Raw genomic sequence first — 11945 nt, forward strand, 5'->3', positions numbered from 1 at the left:
AGTCAAATATGCCTGAAATCCTACCCCGTAGCTTTTAAAAAGAAAGGACACATTGAATAAAGTAATTCTAGATACATTATGACTGAACTAAATACTAGATGACATGGGAATTCCCAACTATAGATGGTTATTGTTGATCATCGAGAGCTTTCTTGGATGGTGAGTGCAAGTTATTGAATACTGGATATATGATACGAACACAATATCTCACCTGGTTCTGTTGAAAGTTTGTTAATATAGTTAAAGCATGAAGCATTAAAAATGGAAAATATATAGAGACGGTGAAATAAGGTTGGTAGATTAAAACTCTGTGAAATGGAGCTACGTGACAATAGATGTTTTGCTCGAGAATACAATGCACTGCTCGGTCCGGGAATCGAAACCACGATCTTGTGAGACAGAGTGAGACAGATAGAGAATGCAAACAGATAAATGAGATAGCGTTAAAATATTTCATGTACAGACTATATAGTCACTATATAATAACGGAAAATATAAATGTTGGCTGGTTGGTTGGTTAGATTCTGCAGCTACTCTTTACATCGTAATAAGAGAGGGGAAAGAGAAAGTGAAAGAGAGATACACAGAGTTAACAAAAGAGGTACAAGACTAGGGAAGAGAAAGAACCATAGAGACAGAGAAGGAGGAGTAAATGACAGTAGTTACGGGAGGAGTTATACAAATGAGAAATTTATTTTATCTAATTATATTTTGAAGTAATAAATATTTTTTTCCTTCGAATAGTATTCATTTCATTTTGTATAAACACCAGGAAATTTGATAAAAGTTAAATTATAATTATTGTATGTTTATCGTATGCCATATTTTCTGATATTACCCATGATAGCAAACATATAATCCCAAAGTTATCCGTCATTTGAATCGTAATACTTTTTATTTATGTATTTATCAACATTTTATCAAGAAGAAAAAAAAGAAAAGGCATTAAAAGTATAGAAGATCAAATTATCGAAAAAAAAAACAAAAAAAAAATAGCAACTACAAAAAAGATGGAGTAGGCTACCATTTCCAGCTGGAGTCAGCAGGGCTAGATCGAGGGAACGGCAAAAGGTCTGACAGTATTTCCTCGTTCCCTGACGGTAGGCCCCTTATTTGGGATGTCACATGCTGTGACACCTTCTCCAGCAGCAGCTTGGTGTGTTCAGCTACCAGCCCATACTCCGTTGCTTGCTAGGCTGGGAAAAGCAAGTATGGGTCGATATTTGACAGGTTTATGGTCGAACCTGTGGCAATAGAGACCTTTGGGGTTCTCGGCTCCCTGACCATATCTCTGCTCACCGCTATCCAGGCGGAGATGGGTATCCGTAAGTGTGAGCCGAGCCCCGTGAGTCAGAGTGGATGTTTCAGTGCATCTCCCTCGTCATCCTCCAGGGAAACGGCTTTTCTGTTTTTTGTGCTGCGACCATGAGGTGTTCTGAATTACAAGAAATCGAGAGAATGAAAGAATTTTGTAGCTTACTACACCATTCATAGTGTTAATCAAGAACACACACACACACGCGCGAGCGCACGGAAAACAAAGAGAAAGGTAAAAGAGGGGATGGGGAAATAAGCAGCAGAAGATGGGCGGAGGGAGTAACAGGTTGTGCACCCTAGACCAAAATGGCATGTTTAGCCACGCCTCTCAGACACGATTGCAAAGGTGTTGCCGCAGAGAATGGCCAGCGTCACAAGCTGCAACAGCCACCCCAGCTCACGGGGGCTCATTTCTCAGACGGCTTGTTGTTTTCCTGATTTTGCGGAAGAAATCAGCAGTGCGGGGCCCGAGGACCACTGAGGTCTCATCGGCGACCGGCACAAACTGATAACGGCCGGTCAGGCTCCTGTCTTTCTGTATCTTGCTCTTCTCTGTGTTACGGATGGCGATACCCGGGCTTATGGCTGATGCAGCAAGGTTGGACCCGAAGAATAATTGACTTCAAAAAATACACATCATATTCCAGTCGAATTAGCAAACTCTTAGGAACATCGCAAAAATGCTTTGAAATATCCGAACAGCTGTAAACATTTTAAGTTAAAATGTAACAGAGATCAGAAGGCTCGTGGCTTAGTGATTAAGGTGTTAGACTAACGATCATAAAATTGTGGTTTCGATTTCTGGAGCGTACGATGCTTCGTGTTCTTGAGCAAAATACTTCTTTTCACATTGCTTCAGTCCATTTAACTGGCAAAAATGAATGTTCATACGAGGGGTCAGCGTCCCTCCTACCTGTCGGGAGAATATACGTCAGGCAATCCGGGAAACCGGCCCCTTAAGAGAAGGAGCTTTATCTTTTTATTCCCTGGAGGTCAACTTTGCATTCATTCTTCCGATCTCTTTAAAGCACAATGATTGCGATTAGACTCTTCCCTGAAAATTACATCTCTTGTGTCTGAATGAAAAACATTATTATTTTTAAATTTATTATATTATTTTACCAATATATATTCATAGTTTTTAGATTTGAATAATGTGTGTGTGTGTGTGTGTATATGTGTGTAGTATGTTGAATTGATATTTTATAATTTATTCAAAAGTTCGGTGGCTTAACGCGCAAGTCGGAATAACGACGGTGAGAAATAACAATTTTAATGCTGTTATTATTTGGATGTGCAGAGACCGAGATCTAGCAGAATTGTTGGTGCGACGAAAAAATGCCTTGCGGCTTTTCTTCCGTCTTTTACATTCTGAGATCAAATGCCACCGACGTCAGCTTCACCTTTCATCATTCCGTGGTCGATAGACTAGAGTACAAAATCTAAATATAAACACAAACACGAACACATCCACCCCAACACACACATTTTAATCGGAAGAATTTTACGAAAGTAACTCAAGGGCCAGAAGTTTCACGCATGGCAAATATATGAAATAGTTTAAGTATAGTCTTAAACGAAACTCTTGCACCTCAAGTAAATTTTGTTGTTAAGTCATGAATGACTTCCTCCTCACTTGTTTGTTTCGCTGCTTCTAATTCATATTTGAAAACCAGCAGATAGTTTTACACCGTTTAACATATAGTCATGGACAAGCTTTTCAATTTGTCTCCGGTTCGGTTCAGGATCGTGATATTGATGAGCCAAAAACATAGCGAAACATCGATGTCCATCACTCCTGAATGGGACTTGGGGTGAGTTCTTTTACCTGTATATGACTATGACTTTCAGGTGTTTTAACCCCCAGTGCTTTGAGCGGGTTATCTCCACCGCGTCAAATCGCAACCAGCCGGTGAACTAGTAAAGAACATACATCGTATATGTATGTATGTTCGATAACACAAACACACACACACACACACACACACACACACACACACACACACACACACACACACTCTCTCTCTCTCTCTCTCTCTCACACACACACACACTCTCTCTCTCTCTCTCTCTCTCTCACACACACACACACGCACACACACTCTCTCTCTCTCACACACATACACACATGTGTATATATATATGATGTAAAGTGTTCTAAACATTTTGATACGGAAACACAAGGTGCATTCCAGAAGTTTTAGACTTTTTCAGGAGAAACATTTAATTTCAAAGAAGTACAAAACTCTAATCTGCTTCAAAGTAGGACCCTGTAAGTTCAATGCACTTGTGCTACTCCAGCATCACGAAGGCTCCCTGGAAGTTCTCAAAAGTGACGGTATTTAGGACTCTTTTCACAACCTCCTTCATCTTCTCCATGTCTTCAAAATGACCGCCTCTGTTCTCGAACTTAGGGAACAACCAAAAGTCACATGGAGCAAAGATGAACTGTAGAGGTGCGAGTGGGGCAGTTTTGATGACCATTTCTATCAAGTTGTTGGTGACCCGGATGTCCATCAGTCAGTGCCTTGGGGAGCAAACGTTGCACAAAATTTTGCGCACGTTCAGATATACATGAGTAATTCTAAATATAGTTGCCGCAACAACTCCAAATTGAATTCTCATTGTCTTTATAGATATACGACGGTCTGCATCCAGAAAATTTCCCGATGCCCCTTTCTCTCCCACACCTCTCATCGTCTCTCACCTCCTCCCAAACCTTCTTGAATCTCTTGTGCCAGCGAAAAACAGATGCTCGGTTCATTCAAATTAATCCATTAGTAGACTGAAGCATTTCAGCAGTTTCTGTAGCGCTTTTGCTCAGTTTAACACAAAACTTTATTGCAAAGTGAGTTTCTAAATTACCTTCACATTCTACTTCCAATTTGCCTTCACATTCTGCTTCCAAATTGTCTTCACATTTTGAAAACTAGTCAGTTGCAACTAGTAGTGTATAGTTGACTGTGTTCAGAGTGCTGGTATAGCCGTCTCCTTGCATTTAGAGCAACAAAGGCTTGTAGATTTGGTTATTAGATTCATAATAACGATGTACTAAAATTACAATAATCTAAGACAGCTATAACTGCTTCTGAAAAAGTCTAAAAACTTCTGGGTTGCATTTCATACGTAGTAATACACAAAATACCAATTTGTTTTATCGTTATTACTACTACTGTGTACAAATTCACCCCTCACACGTACATATATATGTAAACACACACACAAGTAGGAAAGTCTGATACATATTGACTATGATCTTGAGGGTGGAGTTTCAGTAGAACCACAGACTAACAATTGAAACCAGAAAAAGAGTGAAAGAGTTACTTCAAAATCACCAAAACAACTACGACCAACACCATAACAAAAAAACAAAAAACAAAACAAAAAAACCAAAAAAAAAAAACAACGTACAAGTAGTTAAAATACATTAAAAAACTGCAATCAAATAAAAACCAAACAAATAAAAAGTCGTTGATATTGAGAAGGAAATAGAAGAATATTTCGACGTTGTAATTATCATGTCTAAAATTAAAGTCTCACTCTGAAGTTGGCATCCTGTTTATGAATGTGTAAGTGTGCGCATGTGTATGTATGTATGTATGTATGTATGTGTGTATATATGTATGTATGTATGTGTAAAGGTGTATATATATGTATGTATATATATATATAAATACATGAGCGTTAAATGTGTAATTTTTTAATGTATTTATGATGTTTATGTATGCAAGTACGTATATATGTATGTATACTTACATATAAAACATATACGTATATATATATATATATATATATATATATATATATTTATATGCATGTATATGCATGTATATAAATGTGTGTGTGCGCATGTATGAATGTGTAAGTATGTATGCGGTGTATATGTGGATGTGTGTATATCTGTTTATTTGTTGTTGCGAGTCATGAAAACTAGTGGCTTGGAAAGACCAATAAAAAAGATAGGAATCAGAGGCTGGTTTTGCTGGTGGTGGTGAAAGAATGAAGAGAAAGAGAAGAGTTTGAGTGCAAGGGGAGGGTTGAGGGTGCGGGCAACATGGCATGATTAATGGCGTCCATAATATATTTCCTATGATTTAACCCATCAGATAATGAGACACCAAATATTAACTACTACTACTAGTACTACTACTAGTACTACTACTACTACTACTACTACTACTACTACTACTACTACTACTACCACCTCCTCCACCACCACCACCACCACTACTACTACTACTTGTACATGTAGTAGTTGTATTAGTAGTAATAGTGGTGAGATTATTGTTACTATTGTTGTTTTTGCTGTTGTTAAGGCGACAACCGGACAGAATCATTACCGCGCCGGAAAAAAATGCATAATGGTAGATGAATATAGAATAAAAATATAACGTCACGCATACGCACACGCATATACATGCTTGTGTAGTACATGTTTACATCATTGAGCACATACACAAACACACACGAAAAACACGCATCCACACACGCACGCACACACACGTACACATACACACATAACCTTATCTTCTTCCATAGCCGGAATGAAGACCATGACATCATTCATGAGTTTGTGGACTTCAACAGTGTGTTAGGAAGTGGCTGATAAGTCCAAAACGGAAACAAAACATTTTGTTGCAAGTTAAGTAGATGTGGTTTAAACTTGGACATTTACAGTTCTCTTTCTGTTCAGCTTCTCTTATTTTCATTTCCTCAGACACTGGAACACATTTACTAAGGAGGATAAATTGCTCAGAGGCAAGCTTCTTCTTTAAGATTTATACTGAAGTATTTTATGAAGATTTTGCGAGTGTATGAAGATTTGCGAGTGTTCTTTTAGCAATTGCTAACATACGATATAATTGTGTACTAACAATATAGCTGTACATCGTAAACTTAGTATACAGGACGAAACCTTCCCTCTTATCAGGCCCATTTAAAATGTTACTGGTTTTGTCAGATTGAATTCACTGTAGATGTAGGTGACTCTCGTGTGGGTGTCGATGACATATTTATGAAGATTCCGAAAGGAGGTTGAAATTGGACCATTCAAGGTTAAAACAAAGAACAGGAATTTGAGAACTTTATTTTATGTGGAAATAATAGAAAAGAACGAATAAAAAAAATATATATAATTCTTTGACGTGATGTAATTAAACCTAGAAGAAATTCCCTCTCCTTTGAAGCTAAATCGCCACAGACGAATCGTACGATGTTTCATAGATCTGGAGTTCCTCAAAGTGTTGTAGTGCACAGGAGTTCTGATTGGATTGCACCTTCTCGAACCATTTCTTTCGCTCACCACTTGGACATGTATAACCTACTCAAAACTTGTACCTGCTTTCAAAAAGAAATTAAGGTGACCATTCCACAGTGGATCCAAACCGATTGCTAAATGTACATAGTCCTGTATTCAGTTTCGTATCTTCTAACAGACTCTAGCAGATATAATGAAGATATATGCTGCACTGCTGAAGTTATTGCAACCGAGTTGAGGCCAGAGGTGTTGAAAGTGCTGTCGAGGCTTCTTCCAAAGTTAGTGGATGGTTTCCAGAACCAGAAGAGAGTTCTGTTTGGTTTTGGAATCATCATCAAAGAGTCTCTCCATACTCTGGCAAACATGGACTTGGCTAAACTAGAGAGAGTTCCTATTCACTATCTCAACTCAGAACACAGTGTGAGATTTATCAACTATGAGTTGAGTCATCGAGGTGCAAAGCAACTCAAGTTAAATCTTCTTCCCAAGTTAAATCCACGTCGGCTGATCTGATTGAACGTCGAGAGTCTGGAGCAATTAGGCAATATACCAAAATCACCAAACAGGGGGTGAGTGCCTGACGTCAGTAAAGAATAAGATACCGCCAGCAGCAGTTAATGGTAGAGGGACTGGAGAAGGAAATCGCCAACATTGCAGCGAATAGACGACGAACAACCGACCTGGATATTTTGAAAAATCATGGTGGACTGTTTACTAGCAGCGCTGACGTAGATGCCTATCTCATGGCAGATATAATAGATAAAGAAAAGGTCAATAGGCTGTATTTAGAAATCAGATATGCCAGAGACACTGCCCTTTCTGTGCAAAAACCAGCGATATTTTCCGTCTTAAACAAAATTATCAAAAACTGTCAATGGACCGATATGCAATAAATTTGAAAATTTACTTGGATGATGTGAGTTGCAAAACAGACGTTAGGCTTACTGATTTCAGTCATGAATTGCATGACTTGATGTGAGGTTCTAAAGCGATAATGGTTGTAAAAGTATTATTGTATCTTATAAATTACAGAACTCGGGAAACGTTTTCTTCTTTTGTAAAATTGAATTACTTAATTATTTATTATTAAACTGTTTATTCCACATCAAATTCGTGTTCTATGACCTCAAAAACATACATAAAGACATATCACATGGCATTCTTGGTAACAGCTACTGATTTCGTTAAACAATTGTGTATTTTGGACGCCATCTTGGATTTCTGCCATATTGAAAAATTAAATTACAAAATTAATACTATTTTTGGATTCAGTATATTAAAAAAAGACATGCTAAGCTAAATTTTATATATTTACGTACACTATGGGGTTTTAAATTGATTAAATTAATATTTATCCCTATTTTGGGGTAGGTGGGTTTCAAACTTCAAGGGGTATGTACAGTGGGGTTGCCAAAATTGAAATTACAAACAAAGTTTATCATTGTTTTGTGACCCTAACCACAATTTTCAGGAGGCTCTTCAAAAAGAAGCTCGAAAATATTAAAATCACATCCTCCCACTAATTATATATACATACAGTATAAGATACACATATATCAGATGTCTTGAATTCGAACCTGGTTTTCACTGCAATAGCTGAGAATTTATTTTAGACGAAATAGCCTATTGAAAGCGCAGCACAAAGAACAGAGGAAGTTAAAATGAACGAACATATAAACACGAGAAAGAGGTGCCGCAACATGGTCACAGTCGAATGACTAGATTTAGTAAAAGAACAAAAGAATTAAAGAACGTCCAACTAATTTTCAGCGTTAAATATCTCCGGTCTGTCATACAGTAGATCTGTGCTTTCATTTATGTTGCTAAACTAAAACTCGTTGATTGTAAAAGTTTGAGATTTTAATGTTATGATCATGAAATGTGATCTCATCACCATAACTCTAATAATGAACGTGATATAATCAGAGAAATATGACGTGGAAAAGGAAGTATGTGTGTATAAAAAGAAATTACGTTCTCGCGCTATATATATATGTATATATATATATATATATATATATATATATATATATATATATCTGTGTGTATGTGTGTGTGCATTTATGTATGTATGCATGTATATAAGCGGAACAATATTAGAATATCAAAAAGAAGTAAGTTATGACGTATGTAAGTCTGTCGACAAATGCAAATTACAAATAAAATAAACAAATGCAATAAACAGATACATAAAATTTATAAAACACTCGCAATGTGTAAACCGGACTCTGATACAAATGACAATGGATAATGTTAGAATAACATCCCCTGCGTCATTCAGTTGACGTCTCGATTCAGGTAGAAGTTTCTTTATGTGCCTAAAATTTCCATATTTTAAGTTTTAAAGTATATAGAAAAAGTAAAACCATTACAGTGTTTTATAAATTTCTCTGTCATGTAATATTTGGGTTCATAATTTCTGTTATGGAATTCAAGTAGTTACCAGTGAAATGAGAATTCAGACGCACACACACAAACTCATCAACCTGTACCAGCAATCTCCCTATAGGAATAGTAGGATACCACACCGGTTAACTCCGACAGAGACAAAACCGTTGTAAAAGCAGAACTTCCCACATGCCAAAGAACCACGAGTGGATTGCACGTCAAAGTTTAATGTTCAAAATATACGCAGCCTGTTTAAAACTATTCTCCCAAGACCTTGTGAAAATAATATCGCAACAGAGCAAGCAGTTAAGCAGTTAAGCAAATGGGAAGAAGGGAGTTTGGGGATGTGCCAGAGCAATTGTTGATAAACAAAATCGTAATGCTAGTGGTGCAGTAGCATAGGAGGAACCCGGTTTCAATATTGCTGGTCTATAAGAAAGCTTTGGACTCTGCACATTAATTGACTCCAAATATTGCACGCTTAAACACAAACATGTACAAATACCTTGTTGATGTTTAAAATTCCAATGAAGGAACTTTGTATCTAGGTTAGAAACTGACTCTTTCCACATTGGTAAGAAATATAGGAATAAAACTAAATAACACACATACAACATGACACGTATAGAAGACCATTTAAACTCCAACAGAAAGAAAAAGAATGAGGTGAGGGATAAGACTGAGTATCGTTTGACATCTAAACAACCGTACAAAAATTAGAAAGAATAACCTACTGCTCGATTGCAAACTCCTCAAGAAGTATTCACTTACCGATGAGGTCCCATACAACTTCAGAATTGCTGGACGAGCGAACCTTAATGAAGTCTGGGAAGAGAAACTGTATTAGACAAAAATGTTATCATGGGCATATTTGTCATAAACTTGAGGCTGACGGTAATATTAGCATGAAGTGTACGACAGCGAGCTGGCAGAATCGTTAGCACGCCGGGCAATAAATGCTCAGCGGTATTTCGTACTTATTTACATTCCGAGTTCAAATTCCGCCGAGGTCAACTTTGCTTTTCATCCTTTCCGGGTCGAAAACAAAGTACCAGTCGGGCACTGGGGTCGATGTAATTGACTTACCCCCTCCCCAGAAATTACTAACCTTGTGCCTAAATTTGAAACCAATATTAATATGAAGTGTAGCCTCTTGGACTCATGACTGTCACATCAAATCACATTTCAATGGTTATACTCTTGGAATCTTAGACTAGGATATAACTACAAAATATCCAGCGAATAAGTTGTATTGAACTCTTAAACTCTCAAGATGCAACCACAAATGTTGATTATGTCACTCTTATGTGGAAAACAACACGTATCATCGACAACTGCCCAAAGATGTTATCAAGTTACTACTACTCATTGCAATATGATGTTGTTAGATCAATGTACAACGTTATCCGCAAAAAAAAATCTGTCCCGAGATAAGTATAATCAAAACTTCTACTATGGAATACGTTCATATGAACACAAATAAATATTGGTTTCAATTTTAGTTTTCGGTGGAGGGGTTAAGTCCATTTTATCGGCTCCGGTACTGAACTGGTACTTATTTTATCGACTCCGAAAGAATGAAAGGTGAAGTTGACCTTGGTGGAATTCGAACACAGAACGTAAAGATGGACGAAATGCCACTAAACATTTTGCCCGAAATGCTAATGATTCTGCCAGCTCACCGCCTTAGCACAACAAGGAATATTGATAAAACATTCTCATCAAAATTTCTACATACTAACATAACAAGTCCGCTATAGTTATAGAGGTTAGCTACTCTACAGATGTAAGTACCTCTTTCGAAATCAGTGAGAAGGAGACTATGTATGAACAAGTGCTTCGTAATCAGCTGCTTTTCCACCCTGATTATAAATTCATCCTTATATCGATGATTAATGGTGTAATTGGTTACATTAGTCTAAGTGACAATGTGAGAAGCTAGGATTTTCAAGCAGTGACCAGCTTAAACTTTCCAGATACAATCCGTAAGTGGAACAGTATGAAAACAAGCAAGATCTTTTTAAAGTTAACATGTAACAATTATCATTGTTGCTATTCAAATTCCAGTAATGGAGCATTTCTTTCCTTCTTAGAAACAAGCTCAAATCTTTTAGAAAAATTCAAATAATTGAAAAGGAAACATATACTCTCACGAGCGCACACACGCTTGCCGCCATAAAAACAACAAAAAAAGTACTCTATCTAGTGAGAGATAACTATTATTTTAATACACTATGTATCTCCAAGTTATCTTTTACTTTATACATACTGTTGCGAGATGCCGCCTCCTGATCCAACACAGCTCCAACATCCAAGTCAGCAGCTGGGTAACCGCAGGCCAACCCAGCAAGCGAACTTGTTGAGAGTGGAAGAAGTGGTCGTACCCGGCTGGATGTCTTGCGTAATGTGGTTCTTCGTAGCCCGGGTTCACTTCGATTGGTCACGTCGCATCTTTTCCCCGACTGTCTTTGTTGCCAACTTCACACTGACTGTTCATATCGCCACCTCGCACCATGTGTTCACCCACTAGTTTATATATTCCACCTCCGAGCCGGTTGCTTGATAGGTTCCACAATTTGTCCTTTGCGAATCTTCTGTGCCTCCCGTAAGAAAGTGGCCGCCACAACCAGCACATGTCTCCACCAGAATTTGTCCCGCCATCACTCCACCCTTCATCTGGTGCTGTCTGTCGGACTGTCGGGAATATGTCCAGCTACAGACACTTTTTCCTTCCCTGCTTGCCTCCTTGTGCACACTTCTTCGGACTCCATAGTGAATAATTGGCTCACTGTACAAAAAAAAAAAAAAGAAAAAAAGAAAATCCCACTTCTGACACCAAATGTTGCGAGATGCGGCCTCCTGACACCAACACAGCGCCAACAACCTAGTCAGCAGCTGAGAAACTGCGGACCACCCCATAAAGCCAACTTGATTAGGGTGGAAGAAATAGTTGTACCCGGCTGGATGTCTTGCGTTATGTGGT

The 11945-nt window shown here is 37.9% G+C and overlaps 1 long non-coding RNA gene across 1 annotated transcript; it reads right to left on the bottom strand.

The window, feature by feature from the left end:
* Positions 1 to 941: 941 nt before the first annotated feature.
* LOC149134062 (uncharacterized) lies at positions 942 to 11677 on the bottom strand. Its single transcript, XR_016243116.1, has 2 exons — positions 11232 to 11677; positions 942 to 1435 (listed from the first exon to the last, which is right to left on the bottom strand). It is a non-coding gene; the product is annotated as an uncharacterized LOC149134062 (long non-coding RNA).
* Positions 11678 to 11945: the final 268 nt, after the last annotated feature.

The sequence above is a fragment of the Octopus bimaculoides genome, chromosome 9 (assembly GCF_046866305.1).
Source record: "Octopus bimaculoides isolate indiv1 chromosome 9, ASM4686630v1, whole genome shotgun sequence".
NCBI classification, from domain to species: Eukaryota; Metazoa; Mollusca; class Cephalopoda; order Octopoda; family Octopodidae; genus Octopus; species Octopus bimaculoides.